The sequence below is a fragment of the Cynocephalus volans genome, chromosome 2 (assembly GCF_027409185.1).
Source record: "Cynocephalus volans isolate mCynVol1 chromosome 2, mCynVol1.pri, whole genome shotgun sequence".
Lineage (NCBI taxonomy): Eukaryota > Metazoa > Chordata > Mammalia > Dermoptera > Cynocephalidae > Cynocephalus > Cynocephalus volans.
Window position 1 is genome coordinate 174,982,900 of NC_084461.1, and position 22,998 is coordinate 175,005,897.

The 22,998-nt window shown below is 44.2% G+C and overlaps 1 pseudogene; it reads right to left on the reverse strand.

The window, feature by feature from the left end:
• Window positions 1-3,019: 3,019 nt before the first annotated feature.
• Window positions 3,020-17,149, reverse strand: LOC134370701 (T-complex protein 1 subunit zeta-like; annotated as a pseudogene).
• Between the last annotated feature and the right edge of the window lie 5,849 nt (window positions 17,150-22,998).

The window sequence follows — 22,998 nt, forward strand, 5'->3', positions numbered from 1 at the left end:
TTAAGGGCTGCACCCCAGATTAGCACAGTGTCAGTGATGTTATATTCTATTAGTAGAAGCAATCTCAGGGCCCACACAAATTCCAAGGTATGGGGAGAATGGATTCCAACTCTTGATGAGAGGGGCAAGGAAACATTGCTGAAGAATGTGTGGAATGGGAGATATTGTTGTAGCCATCTTTGAAAAATAAAATCCATATTTTATTTTATTTATTTATTTTATTTTAATATCCGTAGTATGGATATTAAAATCAGTAAGAATAATGACAGGACTAGTATTGGAGGGAGAGAGAGTGAGCCAAGTGCTAAAACAGTAGTTAGGGAGAAAACTCAGGAGTCCATAGATATCTACAACGAGGAAAAATAGAAGGCAATAAGCTTGTTGCAAGCATGAGCTTCAACAAGCTAAGGGTTTGAGGGAGGAGAAAGTGTCAATGGTCTGAAAGTGGCAAGGAGGAGCAAAAATTCTACCCACCCCACTCCCACATCACGTGATACAAGAGGCAAGAAAATATTTGCCCTTTGGGAGGGTTACGGGAAAGGCGTGTTCTCAAGGCTCAACCAAATCTCAGAGCAAGAAGGTAAATGTGATGTGCAGACAAGACATTGATAATGGATTTTGCTGAGGACAAATAAAAAATTCCAGAGGGTACTAGGGAAGGGTGTGTGGGGTTGGGGAAAGGTGGGAAATAAAGTCAGATTAGAGAACCTACAGAGTCTTAAGGAAATGAAAGTCAGGAGATGACTCGGGAATCTTGAGCTTCTTTGGTGAACGATGGAAACAAAGATGCTGAGCATGATGGAACTTAGGCGTGAGGGTCTAAGACACACTGGTACATGAAAGCAGCACGTGCTGGGGGAGGACAAGGTATTCTCGCTGGAGCAAAGAGAGCTTTGTGGGACCCTCTTCAGTTATGGACACTTTGGGCCCCAGGAGTGTGGACATCTCTGTAAGAAATAAATTGTTTTTTAATATATCCACAGCATCTTGTATACCTTACCTAGCATATTATATAGCTTTTTTCTCTTTTGTTCTGGTTTTCATAACTTATTGAGGTATAATTGACATACATACAATAAACTACATATCCAACATGTATAGTTTAATAACTCTTTGGATAGTGAGACCATCACCACCATCAAGCTAATGAACATATTCACAACCCCCAAACATTTTCTTGTATTCCTGGCTAATTCCTCCCTCCTGACCTTCCATCCCTTCAGCCTTCAGGCAATCACTGATCTATTTTCAGTCATTATAGATTAATTTGCAATTACTATAATTTTATATAAATGGAATAATACAGCATATAGTCTTACTTTCTCTGGCTTCTTTCACACAGCATAATTATTTTGCGATTCATCGCATCATGAGCGTATCAGTCATTCATTCCTTTTCATTGCTGAGTAGTATGAATACAGAACAATTTGTTTGCACACTCACATGTTGATAGAGATGGGTACTGTTTCTAATGTATAGTTATTACAAATACAGCTGCGGTGAGCATTTATGTACAAGTGTGTGTGGACATATGCTCTCGTTTCTCTTTGGTAAATAACTAGGGGTGGATAGGCTGGAACATTTCATTAGGTGTATGTTTAACCTTTTAAGAAACTGCCAAACTGTTTTTCAAAGTGAGTGTGCCATTTCACATTTCGGTCATCAGCGTATGAGAGCTCTAGTTACTCATTGTTATTGTCATGCTGTCTGATGACCAATGCTTTTTCCTTAGGGGCCCATATAACACTTAACAGTTAATATGATTGACATGGGTGGATTTAAGATCATAATTATCATCTTGCTACTTGTTTTCTATTTGCCCCATCTGTTAATTTCCCCCTTTTCCTCTTTTACTGTCTTCTTCTAGATTAAGTATTTTTTTATTACCTTATTTTATCTTCCTTTTCTTCGTTTATTATCTCAAATTCCTTGTCTCGTTGTTTTACTTTTTGCTTTACCATTTATGGTATTGAATTTTAACGTATCCCAGTCTTTGTTCCAGTGATGTTTTGCAACTTCATTTATAGCATGAGAACCTCACCGTAGGATACTTCCATCTCTTACCCTCCTGTCCTCTGGCTTATTGCTGTCATCTATTTTCACTGTACTGTGTTCTGACCCCTCTCTCCAAATTCTTTCTTTTTTCTTTTATTAAGGCTTCAATTTAACATTTATTGCACACTCACTCACAGACAACTGTCAAACCCTCAAAATACAAAACTTAGTAGCACCCAACTTCACTGTATAAAAACAATTTTGTGGAAATGTGCAGGAGAGGACAGCAATTTGGGCAAGGAGAAGATGACACTGGAGGGTTTGGGATGGGTATTTCAGCATAAGCAAATGTCCAGGGGCTCTCACCATGTCCTCAGTCATCTCTATACCTCTGCCTCCTCTAATTCCATTTTTATCATTTTATACTTACAGCTCTTTCACTGCCTGGCCTGTAGTTCACCAATCTTTCTACCCACCACAATTTAACTTTTCTGGGGGAGCATGTTAGCAAGGCTATTTCAAAAGCATGGAAATTCCAACTGATCCATTAATTTTATTCATAATAATTTATACTAAGGAAATAGGGATGCTTTCAAAATCTTAATTTACTTAAGTGTTATTTATATTAGCATAAAAATTTTAAATTTTAATGCTTAGCAATAGGAAACATTTGGATAAATTAAAATACATCCAAAAGAAGGAAAAATAAACCATTAAAATTTGCTCTTCAAGGAATATTTAATAACTAGGTAGCTGACATATACTTATCCAATATGTAATTTTATGTCATTGCAGCCAAAGCAAAACATCCTGTTTATTGGATGAAAAGGCCTCATTTATGTGTGCACACTTTACTGCAATTTAAAAAATACTGTAATTATAATTTCAGAACTTCAGAAATTGAATAGATGTCAGTATTCTCTCCTTTTTTCATATTCTTTTTCAACGAAAATTCCTTTGAAAATCATTTGAAGCTTGGGCAAAACTGCCATAGCAATATTCTTGGGGTCAACCTATAGAGTCTTCATGATTCAGATGATAGAAGGGAAGCTTCACTGCCACCTTTCAGAGAAGACATTCCAACCCGCATGATCTCATCAGCCAGGAGAGTGCTGGTGGCAATCACAGACAGGAGTGAAGAGTTGCTGCTCTGCATAATAATGCTCCCATATGCCTGCTTCTGCTGCTACCAATGGCTCACCTGTGTTCAAGGCCACACCCACAAGTTGACCTGATTCTGAATTTTCTGCTTCAACTTTAATATTTCCTGAAGGTCAAAACCAATGTTCTGAGGAAGAATCTTGGGAATAATGAGAAACACATCAGCAAATCTTGGACTCCAAGTGGCCCTGCCCTCGACACTGGACTTATACTTAATCAGAGCACCTGGAAGCACACAACAGCAAGGATTGTTACATTTCTAAATAAAGATTATCTTCTGTTCTCCCATTGTATACTCTTCAACTGGTTCTGTATGTCCCAAACAGTCACCATTTAGATCATCAAAGGAATTAAGAGCCACCCCACCATAAGCAGGAGTTGTAAGACTTGTGCACCGTGCACAAATCCCACGTATCGGGATGGCTCACCTCACAAAGACCACGAGACAGAGACTGCTGCAATCAAGCAAGAGGAGTTTATTCCAGCATGCTGGGGTCACTCAGTCTCCTGGACAGGAGTGACCCCGAGCTCTTAACACAAGCACTTTTTATACAGTTTTTTTTAGACAGACTTTGGCAACAGGATGAGTTGTTTACTGTTTACAGGTTATCAGAGGTGACCTTTGGATTTATTGGTGGGCTTTAGTGGGCTGGCACACCGATAAGGAATAGTGTATTTCCCAATCGTTTATCTTCCTTGTAGCCAGGTGGCCTCTAGATAAGGAACTGGTCAGTTCCTGGAACCGGGTGGTGATTACTCCCTTCCTGGAATTTAGCGTGCCTGGGCCTGTCTTGATTTGCCTGGCCTCTGCATATCCCCTTAGAAGCTGCCTTACTTAAAATGGCATTAGTTATGTTTTCTCATTTTTATTAGTACAGAAGCAAATTGCACATGTTAAAGTTATATTTTTCTTCACAATCCCCCCTTTTTCTTGTGCATATATCAATCATGAAATATTTGTCTCGGGGCTGAGTTATTTCCTTTGGTGCTGCAGCCTCTGACCCTGCAGTGGGGACTGAGAGCTCTGGTTGGGTACCCGGGGGTGTTGGGGTAGTCTTCGGTTTTACCCCTGGAATTAGGTATTTATTTGGGCCTATGGCAGTACACTGGGTTTCTATTTTTAGCTTGATGGTAAACAACAGCCCATCATCATACCTCTCTTTAAAAAACCTTAATCTCCACATATATCCTTTGTCCCATCCGCTACCCTTTTCCCTGCTTCTGTGAAAGACATTCTGAAGGGGTGACACCACCCACTGCAGGTACAGACCTGTGTCCACCAAAAGTTGTTGCTTCCCGATCGGCCTGCCCACCCTTCAGCAGGGGGAGAGGGGTGGGTACAATTAGCAGTTACCTTTATATAGTCCCAGGAGGATGAGGGATGCCAATATATGTCTCCCGTGGTCTCACAGCCCCAGTTTTTGCAGAAATAATCTGCTTTACTCCCACACCGATAGTTTAGTGCTCTGCTACGGTGGAACCCAGGGCACATATAGAAGGTGAGGGCACTCAGCATACTTCTCTGCTTTGCTGTAGAGCAACCCCCCCATGGATCGAGCTCACGGCACTCCGGTGGGGAGGGGATAGAAGGGGGCCTGCGAGGATCAAAGTATCCTTCTAAATCCCAGTTGCCTGGGGCTCCTAAAGCTAGTTTACACACATCTGGAAATGAGTCAGGCCACCACCCTCCTGTAGTCACCTTGGATTGACTCCAGATTGTATCTCCCGCCCCATTTACAACATACCAAGTGAAATTTCTGGGGATATGTGGGCTGCTAGCTCTTGGGCCCTGGAAGAGAATTGTTAGGCATAAGAGGAGCAAGAGAGTTTCATCTTACAACATTTAGGGTGTCCAAACAATTTTCAGTCTTAAGGGGTGTTCCTTGGAATTCTGGACTCTCCAGGCGGCATCTCCCGGTCCTTGGTCCTCTGGTGGTGCAGGTTTTATGTGCGAGGCATGGATCCAAGCAGAGATCCCATCTACCTTTATAGCCGTTGGTGTCATCAGGAGCACCAAGTAAGGTCCCTTCCAGCAGGGTTCCAGAGATTGGGAGTGGTGTTGCCTTACATAGACTGTGTCCCCAACCTGGAACTGGTGAGAAACTTCAGGGGTCCCAGGCTTATAGGCGGCCACCAGCTTCATCCAGACTTCTTTCTGCACTGCTTGCAGTCCTTTTAACCTGGCATATAAGTCACTGTTACTGTGGCAAACGGGTTCAAAGGCATCCCCCAGTAAAGTCAAGGGGGCAGGGGTACCATAGAGAATTTCAAAGGGAGTCAGGTTGAACCAGGAGGGGGTGTTCCTAGCTCTAAACAGGGCCAAGGGAAGGAGCACCACCCAGTCCACACCAGTCTCCATGGTTAATTTAGTCAGGGTCTCTTTTAGAGTCCTGTTCATCCTTTCTACCTGTCCTGAACTCTGGGGTCTATAGACAGAATTTAATTTCCAATTGACCCCAAGGTATCTGGCCACTCCCTGACTTACCTTGGCAACGAAGGTGGGTCCATTGTCGGACCCGATTACCTTGGGCACCCCAAAGCGTGGGAAGATTTCTTCCAGGATTTTCTTGACCATGACTGTGGCTGTTTTTTGTTTCATTGGAAATGTTTCTACCCATCCGGAGAAGGTGTCTATAAAAACTAGGAGATACTTGTAGTCATATCTGCCTGGTTTGATTTCTGTAAAGTCTACTTCCCAATATACTCCTGGTCTGTCTCCCCTAAGTCTCTTGGCAGGTCCTGCTGTATTTTTGCAGACATTTACTTTTTGACAAGGTACACAGCTTTTAACTATCTGCTCTACTAATTGTTTTAGCCCTATGATATGATATTTTGTTCTTAGGGCAGTTTGGACCAATTTGTTTACTCCCAGATGAGTCCATTGGTGCATTTGTTTGATCATGGCGCATGCTTGTTCTTGTGGCAAGATAGGCTTCCCTGACGCTGCATGCCAGCGCCCTTTTTCCTGCTTATAATAGTTATTAGAGTCCCTTGAGATCACTGCTACGTCCTCAGCAGAGTATTTAAACTTGGGCTTTTCTAGGTCAGGGACGTTAACTAATAGAATAGACGTGGACCTGTGGGCTGCCACCCTTGCCTCAGAATCGGCCAAGTTGTTTCCCCTGGCGATGGGGGAATCCCCTTTCTGGTGGCCCAGGCAGTGTATAATACTCAATTTTAGCGGTCGGTGAAGGGCCTCTAGCAGGGCTACAATCTCTGCCTTGTTTTTGATTTCTTTTCCTCCAGAGGTTAGCAGGCCCCACTGTTGATAGATGGCACCATGCACATGGGCAGTGGCAAAGGCATACCTGCTATCCGTACAGATGTTGATTCTTTTGCCCTCTCCTAGTTCAAGGGCTTTTGTGAGGGTGATACGTTCTGCCTTCTGAGCAGATGTTCCTGCAGGTAAGGGCTGTGCCCATATCAGGTTCTGGCCGTCTACTATAGAGGCTCCTGCCTTTCATACTCCTTCCTCCAGGAAACTGCTACCCTCAGTAAGCCAGGTGGCTTTGGCGTCCGTCAGAGGCTGATCTGACAAGTCTTTCTGCCATCCATGTGCCTCAGCAAGCACTTGTTGGTAGTCATGGATAGGAGGGTCAAGGTCAGGGTCTGGGAGCAACGTGGCTGGATTTAAGCTCGCTGGGGGAGCAAAAGTAACTCGGTCTGAATTCAGTAACAGAGTCTGATAGTGAGTCATGTGAGCATTTGTGGGGGGGCTGGCGTACAATACTCTCTAAGGCATGAGGTGCTGAAATTACCAAACTCTGTCCCATAGTCAACTTGTCAGCATCTTTTACCAGAACAGCTACTGCCGCTATGATCCTCAGACAAGCTGGCCACCCCGAGGCTACTGGGTCTAGTTTTTTGACAGATATGCTACAGGCCTTTTCCAGGGCCCCAGTTTTTTAGTTAGGACCCTCTTTGCAACCCCCTTATTTTCTGCCACATATAGGTGGAAGGGCTTGGTTACATCAGGGAGCCCCAGAGCCGGTGCGGACATTAAGGCCATCTTGATGTTGTTAAAAGCCTGTTTTTCTTCCTTTCCCCACTTGAAGGGCTGACTGTTCTTAGTGAGGGGATATAACGGGCCTGCCATCTCAGCAAAACCAGGTATCCATAGGCCGCAGAACTTGGAAGTACCTAAAAATTCCCTGACTTGTCTTGGGTTAGTGGGTGGTGGGATGTGAAATACTGTCTCTTTTCTGGCCTCAGATAACCATCTTTTCCTGTCTTTAAGAAGGTACCCCAGGTAACTGAACTGTCGCTTGCAGATCTGAGCCTTTTTTGGTGGAGACTCGATAGCCCAGTTCTCCCAACTCTGTGAGGAGATGCTTTGTCCCTTCCAGACACAGTTCCTCATCGGCTGCTGCCAGGAGGAGGTCATCTACATACTGCAACAGAGTTACCTGGGGGTTAGAGGCCTACAACATAGCCAAGTCTTGGTGGAGGTCCTCATCAAAGATGGTGGGTGAATTTTTGAACCCTTGAGGCAGGTGGGTCCATGTGAGTTGCCCTGCTAGGCCAGTCTCTGGGTCTTTCCACTCAAAATCAAAGTACTCTTGACCTTTTACAGCCAGTGGTAAGCAGAAGAAGGCATCTTTGAGGTCCAGTACTGACTACCAGGTCCTGTCTGGAAGTAAAGAACTTAAAAGATTACAGGTATTAGGGACGGTGGCATGGAGGTCGGCCACACGTTTGTTAACCGCTCGGAGATCTTGGACCGGCCGGTAGTCGTTAGTCCCAGGTTTTCAGACTGGCAGCAAGGGCATGTTCCAGGCTGATTGGCACTTCCGTAGGATCCCCAGCTGGAGCAAATGGGCAATGTGGGGTCGGATGCCTTGGTGTGCCTCTCAGGACATTGGGTATTGTCGGACTGCTATAGGACTGGCCTGAGCCTTCAGCTCTACGTGGACGGGGGGCCAGTTTTTAGCCTTCCCTATCCCTGCAGTTTCTGCCCACACCTGGGGGTAGTTTTCTAACCACCAGCCCATCTGCCCGGTCTCCCGCCCTTGTTTTTCAAACAACTGGTATTCATCTTCCAGCCTGAGAGTTAATACCTGGAGAGGCTTTCCTTGTTGGTTTACCACCCGAGGTCCCTCGGGGTCAAAATGAATTTGAGCACCCATTTTGGTGAGGAGGTCTCTTCCCAGTAGTGGGTAGGGGCACTCAGGAATGACAATCAACGAGTGAGATACCCGGCCCACGCCTAGTCCACCGTTCTTCGGGTAGTCCATGAGTACTGTCTGTTCCCTGTAGCCCCTTGTACCCAAGACTTCTTTTTATTTAAGAGGGGTCCATCTGCCTGTCGCAACACTGAATGTTCAGCTCCAGTATCTACCATGAACTGAGTAGGCTTCCCCTCCACTGTTAAGATAACCTTGGGTTCGGGGAGGGGGTCCGAACCCCATCCCTTCTAATCACTGTCCTCCTGCAGGGCCAAGACTTTGGGGGCCTGAGGCTTTTTCTTTTTCTTGGTGCATTCTCAAGCCCAATGTCTTTTTCCTTGCAGTACGCACACTGATCCTTTGCTAGGGGTCCCTTCCTGTTGCTTGGTACTGTCTTATTAGTTTCCCTGACTACAGTGGCCAGAATTTTGTGAAAATTTCTTTCTTGGCGCTTTTCTCTCTTTATTTCTTTAGCTTCCTGCTCTTTCTGCTTTCTTTCTTCTTCTTCCTCCTCTGTCTCTCTATTATGATAAACCTTTTCAGCCACCTGCACTAATTCCCTCAACGACTTATCTTGTAACCCTTCAAGCTTCTGCAGTTTCTTCCTGATGTCTCTACTAGACTGGTCAATAAAAGCAACTGTCACTGTAGCCTTGTGCTCCTCACTACTAGGATCATACAGGGTAAACTGACAGAACGCCTCCACGAGTCTCTCAAAAAATGCTGATGGAGACTCATTGGGACCCTGGATTACCTCTCTTAACTTAGTCAAATTGGTGGGGCATTTTGCTGCCCCTCGGAGACCTGCCATTAGAGCCTGGCAATAGACCTTCAGGTGCTCCCTACCTTCTGCCGAGTTGAAATCCCAGTTAGGTCTGGTCAACGGGAACCCTGCATCTATGACATCAGGGAGGAGGGTAGGTCACCCATCGGCTCCTGGAACGTTCTTTCGAGCCTCCAGGAGGATCCATTGTTTCTCCTCGGTGGTGAACAGGACCTGGAGGAGCTGCTGGCAGTCCTCCCAGGTGGGCTGATGAGTAAAGAGAAGGGATTCTACAAGGTTAGTGAGACTCTGGGGGTTTTCAGAGAAAGGGGGATTTTGAGATTTCCAGTTGTAAAGATTGGAAGAGGAGAAAGGCCAGTACTGTAAGGGCTGGTTGCCCTCCTCATCAGGAGGGCCATAAGCCCGCAGGGGGAAGATAGGTATCGCCTCCGGAGAAGCTGCCCACCTACTGCGTGCCCCCCGCACAGGATCTTCTTGGGCTCTTTGTGGATCCTCTGGTGGGGCCGAAGGCTCTAACGGGGCCAAATGATGAGCTGCCTGTGGGCGAAGGGAAGGGGGATAGGGAGGAGGAGGAGGATCAGAAAGAAGCCAGACCAGGTCAGTGGACGGCAGGACCTCCGGTTTCTTTTCCATTTCTCGCAGGGCATATATAGCTGAAGGACCTGTTAGGGGTACAAAGGGATGGACCCACGGAGGAGGATCCGTGACTAGATCTTCCCTGACTATGATATAAGGTATCTGGTCTGGGTGACTTTTAGAACTAAAAATCTTTCTTTTTACAGCCGTGATCAGTGGTGGAGAGAAGGAACCTTCAGCAGGCCACCCAAGTTGGAAAGCCGGCTACTCCGAAGAATAAAGTGTTGCCCACTTATTCTTTTAAGTTGCACAGACAAATTATTAGCTCTGTCCTTCATGTCAGTCTAGTATTTCAGAGTCAGACTTAAAGGGGTTGAGACAGTCTGCCCCATGTCACCCCAGAAAATCGTCAGTCCCAACACACACGCAACCATACAAACAAAAACCAAAACACTGATGCACTCCTGCCACGCGTGTCACAACCAGATTATCCAAGAACTCGGGAGGGGTCTCCTTCCTAGAGATCTCCCGTGGAGCCGAACTTGTTCGTCTCCCACAGAGGAATCTGGAGCATCCTCAAGGATTCCTGTGGCTGTGACATGCCATTATGTCTACCCGCCGCTATGACCACTACAGACTGATGGCTCCATCCCAGAGCCACCGAAAAGCCAAAACCAGACTGATGACTCCCTCCTGGAGCCACCGAAAAGCTGAAACCAGACTGATGACTCTGTCTCAGAGCCACCGAAAAGCCGAAACCAGATTACAGTAGACAACAAAGACACAAAGACAACTTTGGTACCTGCTCGAGCGATCCTCCATTCTCTAGTCTCTGGTCCCAGAGAGAGAGAGCCGCTTCCTGGCCAACGCACCAAAAATGTAAGACTTGTGCACCGTGCACAAATCCCACATGTCAGGATGGCTCACCTCACAAAGACCATGAGACAGAGACCGCTGCAATCAAGCAAGAGGAGTTTATTCCAGCATGCTGGGGTCACTCAGTCTCCTGGACAGGAGTGACCCCGAGCTCTTAACACAAGCACTTTTTATACAGTTTTTTTTAGACAGACTTTGGCAACAGGATGAGTTGTTTACTGTTTACAGGTTATCAGAAGTGACCTTTGGATTTATTGGTGGGCTTTAGCGGGCTGGCACACCAATAAGGAATAGTGTATTTCCCAATCGTTTATCTTTCTTTTAGCCAGGTGGCCTCTAGATAAGGAACTGGTCAGTTCCTGGAACTGGGCAGTGATTACTCCCTTCCTGGAATTTAGCGTGCCTGGGCCTGTCTTGACTTGCCTGGCCTCTGCATATCCCCTTAGAAGCTGCCTTACTTAAAATGGCATTAGTTATGTTTTCTCGTTTTTATTAGTATAGAAGCAAATTGCACATGTTAAAGTTATATTTTTCTTCACAGAGTCAGCCTGTCCATATTTCTCTTTTTAGCTCTGTGTAGAGCTACTGTGCCTTCTTCAGCACAAGCATCTAAGAAAAAGGAGTTAATTCCCTTTTGATTAATAACAACAAATCCTTTGTCTAAATCACCATAGACTTTTTTTTGTCAGTTTCATTATTTTTTAACTCTACCTTCAATGAATTTTCCTTGAGCATTTACCTAGTTTCTCTCTCTTCTGCACTCTTACTTTAAAAACCAGAATTCACTTCTTATTTCAGAAATTCATTTTTTGTGTGTGTGTGTGTGACTGGTAAGGGGATCGTAACCCTTGGCTTGGTGTCGCCAGCACCGCGCTCAGCCAGTGAGCGCACCGGCCATCCCTATATAGGATCCAAACCCGTGGCCCCGGCGCTCCCAGCGCTGCACTCTCCCGAGTGAGCCACAGATTCTAATGACACATTGCACATGAAGATGAACACATCTCCTACTAATTTTTTTTTTCATATCAGGATGCCATGCTCTAGGATCCAAAACAAGTCCTCTAACTAAGCTGGTGTCATGTTTCATCTCCATGATCTCAACTATGAAGAGGTCAATAGGTTTGTTTCATTTTTTAACAACCAAAATGGAGTCCTCCAAGGCTTCTGTTATGAAAATAGCAAGTTCAACATGAACCTTAGCACACAGAGATGTCCCAGCCATATCTATATGTGCTTCCCTGCCCATCTCTTTGCTTACTTTGGCTTGTTCCAAAAAGTGAAGTGCTTTTTCTTTTGAAGCTTCAGATCCTTCTGTTACTGCTCTGGGATGAACAGCTTCAGAATGTAGCAATCCAACTGTTTCAGTGGCTCTGCTGTGGTTGGGACATTGGATGTAGTGATGTGACCAGGTGGCTTATCCTGGCTGTTGCTACTTTTGCTACCAAGGAGGCTGTTGGGTGTTGGATTTGTCTTCCTTGAAGCAGCACGTTGCCATCTTCAGCGAGCTTGATGGCTCCAGCAGCGGAAATAAGCATCTTCATGGTGGCCTTAGGCCTCAAGTTGGTTCTCAGCATGTCTTGCAGCCCCTTAGTGTCTTGGGCCACTTTGGCTTTGGGGTTCAGGGCCTTCACAGTTGCTGTAGCTGACTGGAAGAGGAAGAGGAGGAGAACATGTGAGTAGAATGCTTGAAGCCAGTTCAGCCTTGCAATGAGGCACTATTTGGATCTTTTGAATGCCCCACAATTCTTTGTTACTACTTTTGCTTTAAATAGTTGATTATTTAAACATTAAGGAAAAAAATCGTAGATATTTACCTACATAGTTAGCATTTTCAGTGATCCACAATTCTTTGTTACTACTTTTGCTTTAAATAGTTGATTATTTAAACATTAAGGAAAAAAATCGTAGATATTTACCTACATAGTTAGCATTTTCAGTGATCTTAATTATGGTGTATCAGTCTATATTTCCACCCGATACCACTCCATCCACATTAAGGGACATTAAACAATTTTTTAAGATTTCTTATATGTATCTGCTGCTGATGAGTATTTTTCAGCTTTTGTATGTCTGAAAAAGTCTTTTTTTCACCTTTGTTTTCAAAAATATTTCACTGAGTGCAAAATCCTAGGTGACAGTTTTTTCTTTGAGTACTTTAAAAATGTTGCTCACATTTCATGTGCATTTTTTTCAACAAGAAATATTCTGCCATCCTCATATTTCTTCCTCTGTATGTATGTTTTCTTATTTCTCCAGCTGCTTTTACTCTTTTTCATTTTTTATTGTATGCCTTCCAGTTCATTAATCTTTTCTTCTGCAATGCCTAGTTGCCATTAATTCCATCTAGTTATTTTTCATCACAGAGATTGTAGTTTTCATCTCTAAAAGTTTGGTTATTAAAAAAAAAAAATCATGTTTCTACTTAACATTCTCAACTTTACCTCTCTCTCTTAGAACATATGGAATATGGTCATTATGACTGTCTTAATGTCCTACTCCACTAATTCTATCATCTGTGACAGTTCTGGTTTCATTTTCATTGATTGATTTTTTTCCTAGTTATGGGTCGTATTTTTCTGCTTTTTGCATTTCTGGTAATTTTTGATTGAATTTATTGTGAACTTTACCTTGGTGTGTGTTCAAAATTCTTACTTTTATAAATATTCTTCAGTGTTTATTTTAGAGTTAATATTGTTCCACTACTGAGGCAAAGCCCTTCTGTGTATTCTACCTGATAACCCATTAGTTATGAGATTTTCTGGTCTGAAGGGAAGAACATTGTTTTAGGTCTATGTGAGCTTCCTCTATTCATTTTACGTGGTTCCTTCCTGAGCCTTTGGTAGTTTTCTCTCTCTCTCTCTCTCTGTATGTTTCTGTCTCTGTCTTTCACACACACACACACACACACACACACACACACACACACACACACACACACACACACACACAGTGATCAGTACTCAGACTCAAGGGAGACCCTCAGTAGCACTCCAGGGTGTCCTTTCTGTGTGTCTCTTCTATCCAGTACTCTGCCTGGCAAGTTCTGGCTGCTTTTGCCTCCCAAGACACCCAGCTCTGTTTTCCCAGTTCACTCTGCTGGGCTCCACCCGGGTCCCTTCTCCTACAGGAGCCTCGAAACTCTCCCCAGATATTAACCTGGGATAATTATAGGGCTTACATAATTTGTTTCCCCTTTTTCAAGGATCTTTAATTGTCCTTTGTTGTCCAATGTCTGTTGTCTTGAAAACCATTGTTTCATATATTTTGTCTGCTTTTTTTATTGTTTTGATCTCTATTACTTCATCATGGTTAGAAGTAGAAGTCTACAGAGATTCTTTTTGTAGCAAAGTCCATGCTTCAAAATTTGCTGATGAATATCTTGTAAACAAATTTCAGTCCCCTTGAATAAGATGTGGTGCATGACTTGCAATGGTTGTTCAGTCTCTCAGAAAACTGATTTTATGGATGAGGAAACTGAAGCAGAGAGATGAAGGAAACTCATAAGGTGATACAAGTAGTAAGTGACAGGGACTTAATTCAAATCCAGGTGTGTCTGCCAAACCCACATTCTCTTACTATCTTATGATGCTTCAATCACATAAAAGTGAATTCTCCACATTTGGTATCTAGTACTAAGCAAGTGATGGTATTCCTATAAAATCTCCAATAGAGTGAATTCCAAAACCCAAATGGCTAGGAGGTTTCCTCAACTCAAAATAGAATTGACCTGTAAACCAATAGTTTTTCCTCCATTCCCTCCTTTCTTCCTTCTTTCCTTCCTTCCTTTCTTCTTCCATTTATTTCTCTTTTTTTCTTTTCATACAATGGGGTTCAGGACTTACTACTCCCCAAATAATGCACCTTGATATTTGAGAAAGTGGAAGGAGCAGGAAGACCACTCCTACCTTCCCTTCTTCTACTCTGAAGCAGGACATAAAACATGGAAAGAATTCTCTGACCTTCTTCCCTGAATCAGGATATAAAGCCTAGGATAAATCAGGATATAAAGCTGACCTTCCCCTGGAGAAGATCATAAGACCTTCTTTCCAGAGGTGCCCTTTCTATTCCTAGATATAGAAACATCCTGATACTTGAAGACATAGTGAGACCAAGAAGAATCTGAACAAAAAGTCTTTGCTTAGTGCCCAGTATTACCATTGCAGCATATCCCTTGTCCAATCACACTTCTCCACCACTGTCCACTCTTCATCAAATCTCATCAGCATAAAAGTACACACTTCCATGTTTCTTTAGGTCTTCATTTCTGAAAGTTCCTGTGCCATGTACAACTCATATCAAATAAATTTGTGTGCTTTTCTCTTGTTAATCTGTCTTTTGTTACAAGTGCCTCAGATATGAACCACGTGGTAGGTGAGGAAAAGTTATTGCTTTTTCTCCCATACACACACCGTGCACTTTCACTGGGGTTACCAGATTCATCATCTAACAGCTGATTGAGATCCAGCACCTCTGTTAGTCAGAAAAGTGGTAAAGTGGTAGCCAAGACCAAATAAAAAGGAATGAGACCGACCATTGACACACTGGTAACATGGCAGCTCGAAAATCACTCTTCATAAACAGACTTCAGGGCATTTCTTCATAAATTATGTTTCTCTACTGTGTAATGATTTTCAGCAATTTTATTTTCTTCTGGAAATAAGGTTTGAAATTGGCTGACTTCCGGTTTGAATCTGTAGAATTCCTGGAGTTAAATCTCACCTAACTTGAAAAAGAGCCTGAAGAAGGACTACTCAGAAGGAATAAACAAACTTCATGCCATTAAGAGTTTGGGCATGTGTATAGTGAAAAATTTGACATTCTAAATGATTGGCTATAATTGAAATGGAAAAAAGGGGAAATAAAGTTTCATGTATTTTATTTCCTTCATGTACATTATGAAGGGGAAGTAGCATCATGTAAGGAAAAATGCATGGAATATATCTGTCTTACTCTGATCTTACTCAGTGTGCCTGTAGTGGATTGCATTATGTCCCCCTAAAACTCCCTGAAGCTTGAATTATGTCCTCCAAGTTTTATGTATTAGAAACTTAGCCCCTACTGTGACTGTTAAGAGGGTGGGAAATCCTATTATGGTAATTGAAAGGTGGAGCCTTGAAGAGGTGATTGGATTGTAGGACCGTGCAGTAGTGAATGGATTAAAAATGGTGGTCAGGGGCGTGGTTCTGAGGACTTTAAAAGGAGAGGAGAGTCTGTCTGTCTTTTGCTCTCTCTGCTGTCTCTGCTTCTACCATCTTGCAATGTGAGACCCCTGGGTCACTGTCACGACCACCAGATGGACTTTGGACTTCCCAGCCTCAGAAACTGTAATCAATAAATGTCGTTTTCTTTATAAATCACCCAGTTTCAAGTATTTTTGTTATAAGCCACAGAAATGGACTAATGCAGTTCCTAAATCTTGCATATTGTTCTAGTTTGTCTTCAAACCTGGCTCCTGTTTTTCAGCTTAACTCCTTAGATTTGTTCTATCTAGTTTTTAGAAAGATGGCTTTGATGGACCTGGGGTTCCAGTAATAGGACCCCTCCTGGGCTCCACTCACAGCAACCTAGAAGTCCCTGTGCTTGGTATTGGTGCAGTTATAAGATCTCTTTTCATCCCACTTCGGCTGGGCATAGAGGGTCATGAGGAGACGAGCAATTAAAGACAACGGAGGGAGCCTCCTTAGCTGGGTCCTCACCAAGTCCAAGTTATATTTACTTCCACCCTTAATTTCCTCCCTACTTTAGAGCATTCAACTAAAAGTTTAACCAAGCAAACAACCAACAAGAAAAGAGGAAGAGTGGGGTCTGCTCTATCTTAGTTTCAATGGGCAGGGCCAACCTCTTACTCATCCTTATTTCACTGACACACTAATTGATAAAAACAGTTCTGTCACTGTTGTTGGCACAGAAGGGAAAAGTACTGACTAGATTTAAATCAGAGAAACAAAGCATAGCCAGGAGCCCTCCAGCGTGCACCTATACAGCAGTGAGGACATGCGGTGGGAAGCAATCCAACTGCGGTCAACTCCAGATGAAGGCTTGGTTACTTACAACAGCAGGCGAGGGCTCTGAGAAAGAGAAACAGAGCACAGGCAGGAGCCCTCCAGGGTGCACCAATATTGCAGAGGATGCAATCCAACTGAGCAGCAGGGGAGGGCTCAGAAAATCAGAGAAAGGTAAAGAGAATTTTAGTGGCTTCCAGGCTTCCAGTCACTGCATGACATGAGAATGAATCTCCCCCATTCTCATGAATCCCCTGTCGGGGGGAATCCATTCAAGCAAGATCTGCACCATGCAGGATTGGCCCTCCCACCCCTGCTAGTGGCCCATCAGGGCAAGCTGTTGGCCAGAGGGAGCATGCTTCTGATAGGTTGAGGGGAGTTTAAGCTGTAGTTGTCCAGGAGTCACTTTAAAAAGGAAGAAAAGGGAAGAAGAAAGAGTAAAAGAGAATTAAGCATTGTCAAAATTAAGGCTGGGTGCTCTGAGGAAGTCTTACCAGCAGTAGAGGCAGAGGAGCAAAAATAGCTCCTATGGCTACTTGCCTCTTGTGGTTGTGGTCTCCTCTGGCACCCAAGGCTCTCCAGTCAGTCATTGGTGTTACCTTTTGGAGTATGGGACATACAGTTGTCTTCCGGTAACCTGCAGAAGCATGTTTGGGTAGGCCCTGGCATATTGCCAAAGCAAAATTACTCCAAATGTTGGAATCCACTGAAAACCCGGGGGCCGACCTGGCACCCAAGCTGTTAGGCTCCTGGCTGGCTTGTTAGAATAATGTTACTGAATTAAGCTCTTGGGTCTCAATGTCATCAAAATAAACAATGTACCCAACAGAAATGAAGGCAAGCAATGCTTTATTAAAAAGAGATAGATCTATGCATAAAGGAGTCAGCAATAGAAAAGCTGTCTCCCCTAGAGAAGTTGTGGAAGGTTTTTAAAGGCAAGAAGTTCCTCAACTGATGTCAGCATCTTGCCTTGATGATTTCTGATACCTTTGCAGTGGTTGTGAGGGGGTCAATTCCAAGAACATCCTGTGTGCAACTCCTAAAGGGGTCTTCGGGTTAATCTATAACAATTTTTATAATTATAGGAAAAGAAAGAATGGGTGGATAATGACGATTTTTAAATAAAGCTAGCAGTTATATTTCAACAAGCCTTGGGGGAGGGGTTTTGCAACTCAGTAAATATCTGTTCCCCTCTTAGTTTATTTTATCAGGGTGGGCCATAGGGTAATCATGCACTCTGTGGGTCTCATGATTGAGGAGTAAAAAAGTAACAAATTGTCCTCTGCAGGGAAAGTGAATTCAGTTTGGTTCACAGGCCTAGCCCTATTCTGTCTCAATTCTTCCTCAAAGGCAATAATGGAGATTACATAGAATTTGGAGTCTAAAGACCTGGATTTGAGTCAGAACTCTGGCCTCTGCTAACACAAGGGGAGAGTAAATACCCTTCTTCAGGAAACCCAGCTGGGTTGAGTTGTGTTTCCAGCTATCGAGCTACGGCTGGGTCTGGAGCTCACAGAACCCTCAAGCCCGTAGTCCGGACTGGGTCACAAACGCTTCACATGTAGGTCTATGAGCTAGATAACCAGCAAAAAGGTCCTTGGAGCCGTAGGCTGGAGAGCATGGCCACACGGGGAAGATGCCTGAAGCAGTCAACATGTCAGCCAAGTGGCAGCACTGAGCATGGGCATTGTTATGGCCAACATCCGACGGGTAAAAGAAATTTGCCCATGAGAACCAGGTGATAGGAAAGGGAAAAGAGTTTATTTCTGGCAGCCAGGGCTACACAGGCCAATTGAAGTGCGCAGCCCTGAGTTGAAACCTCTCGCAGCTTTTAGTTTTAGCTAGGTGGGAATTTTTCACACCTGACACAATCTAGCCAATGCAAGCAAGCCAGCGATACATAAGCTAATTTTGTGGTTAGCCCTGTAGCCCCTCCCCACCCTGGATTCCCCATAGGGACTTTTCAGGCTAAAATGGCAGAGCCACCTAAAATGGCGTTGGCCATGCTACTCTGTTTATTCCCCCATTTATTTTAGCAAGCGACTTGTACAGAAGCAGAATGCATATGTTAAGGTCAGTAGGGGTTGGGGCGTCCCTTAACAGCACTAACTCTACCCACACACCTTTGTTACAAAGAATGTGCAGCACCACCCCCAACCAGACCTAAGGCAAGGGGGCCTGATTAAATTATTCTATTTTCCCAGCAATCCACCCCTTCAGGGTCCCTTGCAGTACAATCTATGTGTTCAGAATCTTCTGTGATGTTCCCTTAGTGAGAATAAATGACCCTTACATTTACATAACCTATCCTCAGCTCAATATGCCTTAAGGCTTGTCCCAGTCGGCAGGATTGTGGGCAGGTTAAAGAGCCCAATGCCAGCCCAGGTACCAAGCCTTTCCAAAGACAGCTCTTTCTAGAGGTAACTTTTATCACTAACTATATGTGCGAAGGGCAGTTTTTCACTCACAGGCCTGTTATAACTGATTCTCTAATGAGAGATTGAGAAAATCCATTGGAAGACTTTTGTCTGTTGAAACCCTGGTTTGAGGATGTATTATATTACAAGGCTTGACCAAATTCAAGTATCCCAGACCAGAATGAACTCGTGTTCCAAAGCAGCCACAAGTGGTTTGTAGAGTGGTGATGAGAACAGTGTAGGGGCCACAGGAAACTTCACCCCTAAAGGTTTATTAATAAAAATCACTGACAAATTTAGATCAATGGGAAGAAAAGGCATAACAAATTTATTATGTAACATGCTGGGAGGGAGATGGCAAAGCATGGGGGAATCACAAGAAAATAAGGTCCCAAATTTCAGCGGGAGTAACAAAGCTGATCATGAGAGAGAAGGTGGGGGGAGGCAGAAGCCCCAGAACAACGGCCTGAGACCAGGTTTCTTTGAAGTTCTAGGGCGAGGTCTTGTCATAGGTGAAAGAAGGAAGTCAGAAGTTAAAGTTAAGCAGAGACATCTAGTATGCAAATGAAAATACCTCAGGTAGTCCCACAGCTTTGCTCAGAAACAATAGATAGCAGCTCAAGGAGGGGCACTTCAGAGGAAGCCTGGCTGTTTGCATATACAGATGTAAATTTCTTTCTGCAAAGAAGTAGGCTTCTAGCTAATTTTGTTTTTCCTGTCTCTGAATTAGCCATCTTGAAATATGTCTAAGAAATATATTTGGGGGCCAAAATATTTTAGCTTTTCCACAACAGCCAGGCACAGACACTGCATTTCTTAAATTTGGTGGGCGTGGTTTGAATGCTGACAAGGTGGGTTAGAGGTTCAGGGTATCCCAGCCGGGCTGATAAGAATAACTTACGGGATGGTGTCATTCTGTAAAATGATTCTGTGTTCCAAAAGTCTTTCCCTAATGAACAAAGTAGAGGCTGTGTCTAGAACATTAGCGACTGTCTCTAAATATCTTAAGAGATCATTACAGATTTTTTAAAAATCATATTTATTTTAGTTTAAGGTAAGTAGGAAAACAAAATACACACTTTAAGAGAAGGAGGTGTGGGCTGTGAAATCAAACCAACAACCAAACAAACCAAAAATCAAACAATAGCTCATTAGCTATTCTGCATCCCAGGAGGGAAATAACTGGCCTAGAAATTGAAAGAAAGTGAGCCAAGATGCTGGGTACTGATTAAGCTTTATTAAAGGAAAAGAATCTGCCGGGCTGCACTCAAAATGGGGAGCAGCAACCAGCGTTGGGGAGGGAGAGCTTATATAGGTTGTAAGGAAGGCTGCCGTAATCAGGGAGGTGTTTGGTGCTGGTGTGGAGGAGTTTCTATTCCTCAGAAACCACAAGGTTTCTCATAAGGGAAAGGCTGGTGGCCATTGTGTACTGAGTGTCTGTCAAATGGCACCAGTCACATCCAAGATGGCACTGGTCACGTCCAAGATCCATCATTCATGCCTTTTAAGTATAGGGAGAAGGGAAAAGAGGCAAAGGTCTCATTCTTCTGAAGCTACCTCCTGCGGGAGATGGGTGAAGATATGAAAAAAAATGAAAGATTTATGTTGATAGGTAAAACAATTAGGTGTCAGGGTATTGGTTTTGTGTGGGGAGTCTGTATTCTTCTGGGGAAGGGTCAATGGTTCTCAGGGGCTGATATCCTCCTCCCAGGAACAATTTGGCAACATCTTGGTAGGTGAAAGCCTGCATATGTTCATGTAAGAAATTAGAGAAACACCAAAAGAGGCAGGGACCAAGAAGAAGGATAAGGCCTATCATGGTCAGAGGTCCGACGTGTTTTGTCCTGAAATCCTCCCCTATCGCCATAGCCTAGGTGAGTGGTTTGGGTGAAACAGAAATGCTTTTATCAGGGAGGTCACTGGACTCCAGCAGAATCCCCTTTGGAAAGAACAATCCAGTGGTTTTTACCCCCCATAAGAACACGATGTGGCAGTTGTCTGGTCATAGCATGTTGTGGGAACGTATGTCAGGGATGTGAATGTGTCCTGTAGGGCTCCCCCAAGGATTCTGGGTGGCAGACCCAGGAGATTGGAAAGTGTCCTTCCACCCACCAAGACCTTGCTTATACATTGTGAACAGGGTGTGGAATATGTCTCTGTTAGGAAAAGAAGCAGGAGGAAGAGAAAAGGCAAATGTTCAGGGGCTGAGAGGTTGAGAGGGTGCATGGTAGGAAAAAGGAGTAGAGGGTAACCTCATCAGGAGTGTAATCACAGAGGGTGCCCTGCCAGGCTAATTCAGTTACCCACTCAAGGATGTCTTCAACACTGGAGGTGGCAGGTCGAGACCAGACTTGGAGCAGCTGCTGTGTGAAGGACGTGGAGCAGGACTGCAAGAGTGAGAGGATAATCGCTGGGGGAAAGATCATCCTTCTTCTGGGACTGGGGGAAGAGTGAAGGTCCTGGAGGTTTTCAATTTTGTGGGTCCTAAAATGGATGAAGTGTAAGGAGATGTTGGGCTGGGGATTGAGTAGAGGGACCCCTCTGACTTGGTGTTAACAGATTTTTTGGGTAAAGTCTCAGGTGCTAGTTTTACCAAGGATAAGTGATACCAAGGGGCCTTTCCTAGTGCTTTTACTGCCGTGTGGTGGTGAGAAGTACTGTATAAGGCCCTTCCAAACATGGCGAGAGGGGCTTTAGGATTCAGGTTTTAATATACACTTGCTGTCCCAGGCTCAGCTTAAAGTCTGAGAGGGTGGTGGGGAAAGGATGAGGTAATAGAAGGTTGGCCTGTTCCCAAAGAAGATCCCTAATGAGCAAATGGGTAGGGAGATACTGGCCTAAAGGTGATGAGCTGGAAGGGAGAGGTGTGAGAGTGAAGGGTCTACCATACATAAGTTTGAAGGGGCTGAGGCCAATGAGTTTGCGGGGGGCAGCTTGCAAGCGAGTGAGTGCTAGAGGGAGAAGTTGGGTCCAAGGGATGTGAAGTTCCATGGACAGCTTGGTGAGGTGTGTTTTTATGAGGTGATTGGATTTTCTACTTTGCCTGATGACTGAGGCCGATATGGTATATGTAAGTCCCATTTGATATGTAAGGCCTGTGCTGTGGGTTGTGTAATCTGGGAAATGAATGCCGGGCTGTTATCAGATTGCAGGCTGGTGGGTAGACAAAAACAAGGGATGATTTCTGAGGTGAGAGCATGTGTTACTGCTATAGCATCCTCTGAAGTGCAGGGAAAAGCCTCAACCCAGCCTGAAAAGGTATCTACTAAGGTTAGAAGATAGTGTGCCCTTTTGTGGGGAGGCATGTGAGTAAAGTCAATTTGTCAATCTTGGCCAGGAGTGTATCCTCTGGCCTGGTGGGTAGGAAAGGATTGAACTTGGAAGCCACCTTGATTGGAGCAACAAGTACACAAAGGACAATTTTGAGTGATTTGTTTAAGTAACTTGGCCATGTGGGAAGAGTAATATAAGGGCTGAAGAAGGCGTAGTAGGAGTTCATAGCCTATATGAACTGAATCATGGAGATCTAAAAGGATTTGCTAAGTTTATGTGGTAGGGAGGACATAGTGACCAGAGAGAGTATACCAGTTGTCCTTCCGCTGTGCTCCCAACTGTTGGAGATTTTGTATTTCTTCGGGTGTGTATTGGGGTAAGGGTGTATGTAGGGGGCATTAGAAGGACCTGAATGGGAGAGGAAGAGTGGGGGCCTGATGACTGAGCAGTCTGTTTTGCAGTTAGATCTGCCAGTTTGTTTCCCTGGGCTATGGGGTCATTGGAGGTTTGGTGTCCTCTGCAGTGCATGACCCCAACCTCCTTTGGGAGTTGTGCAGCCTCAAGAAATATCTTGATAAGATGTCCATTTTTTATGGGCCCTCACTGAGTGGTCATGTGTCCTCTCTCCTTCCCTATGGCCATGCAGGAGTATAGGATGTGGTAAGCATACTTAGAGTCAGTGTATATATTGACGCATTTGTTACTTGCCAGAGTGAGAGCACAGGTGAGTGTAATGAGTTCTGCCTGTT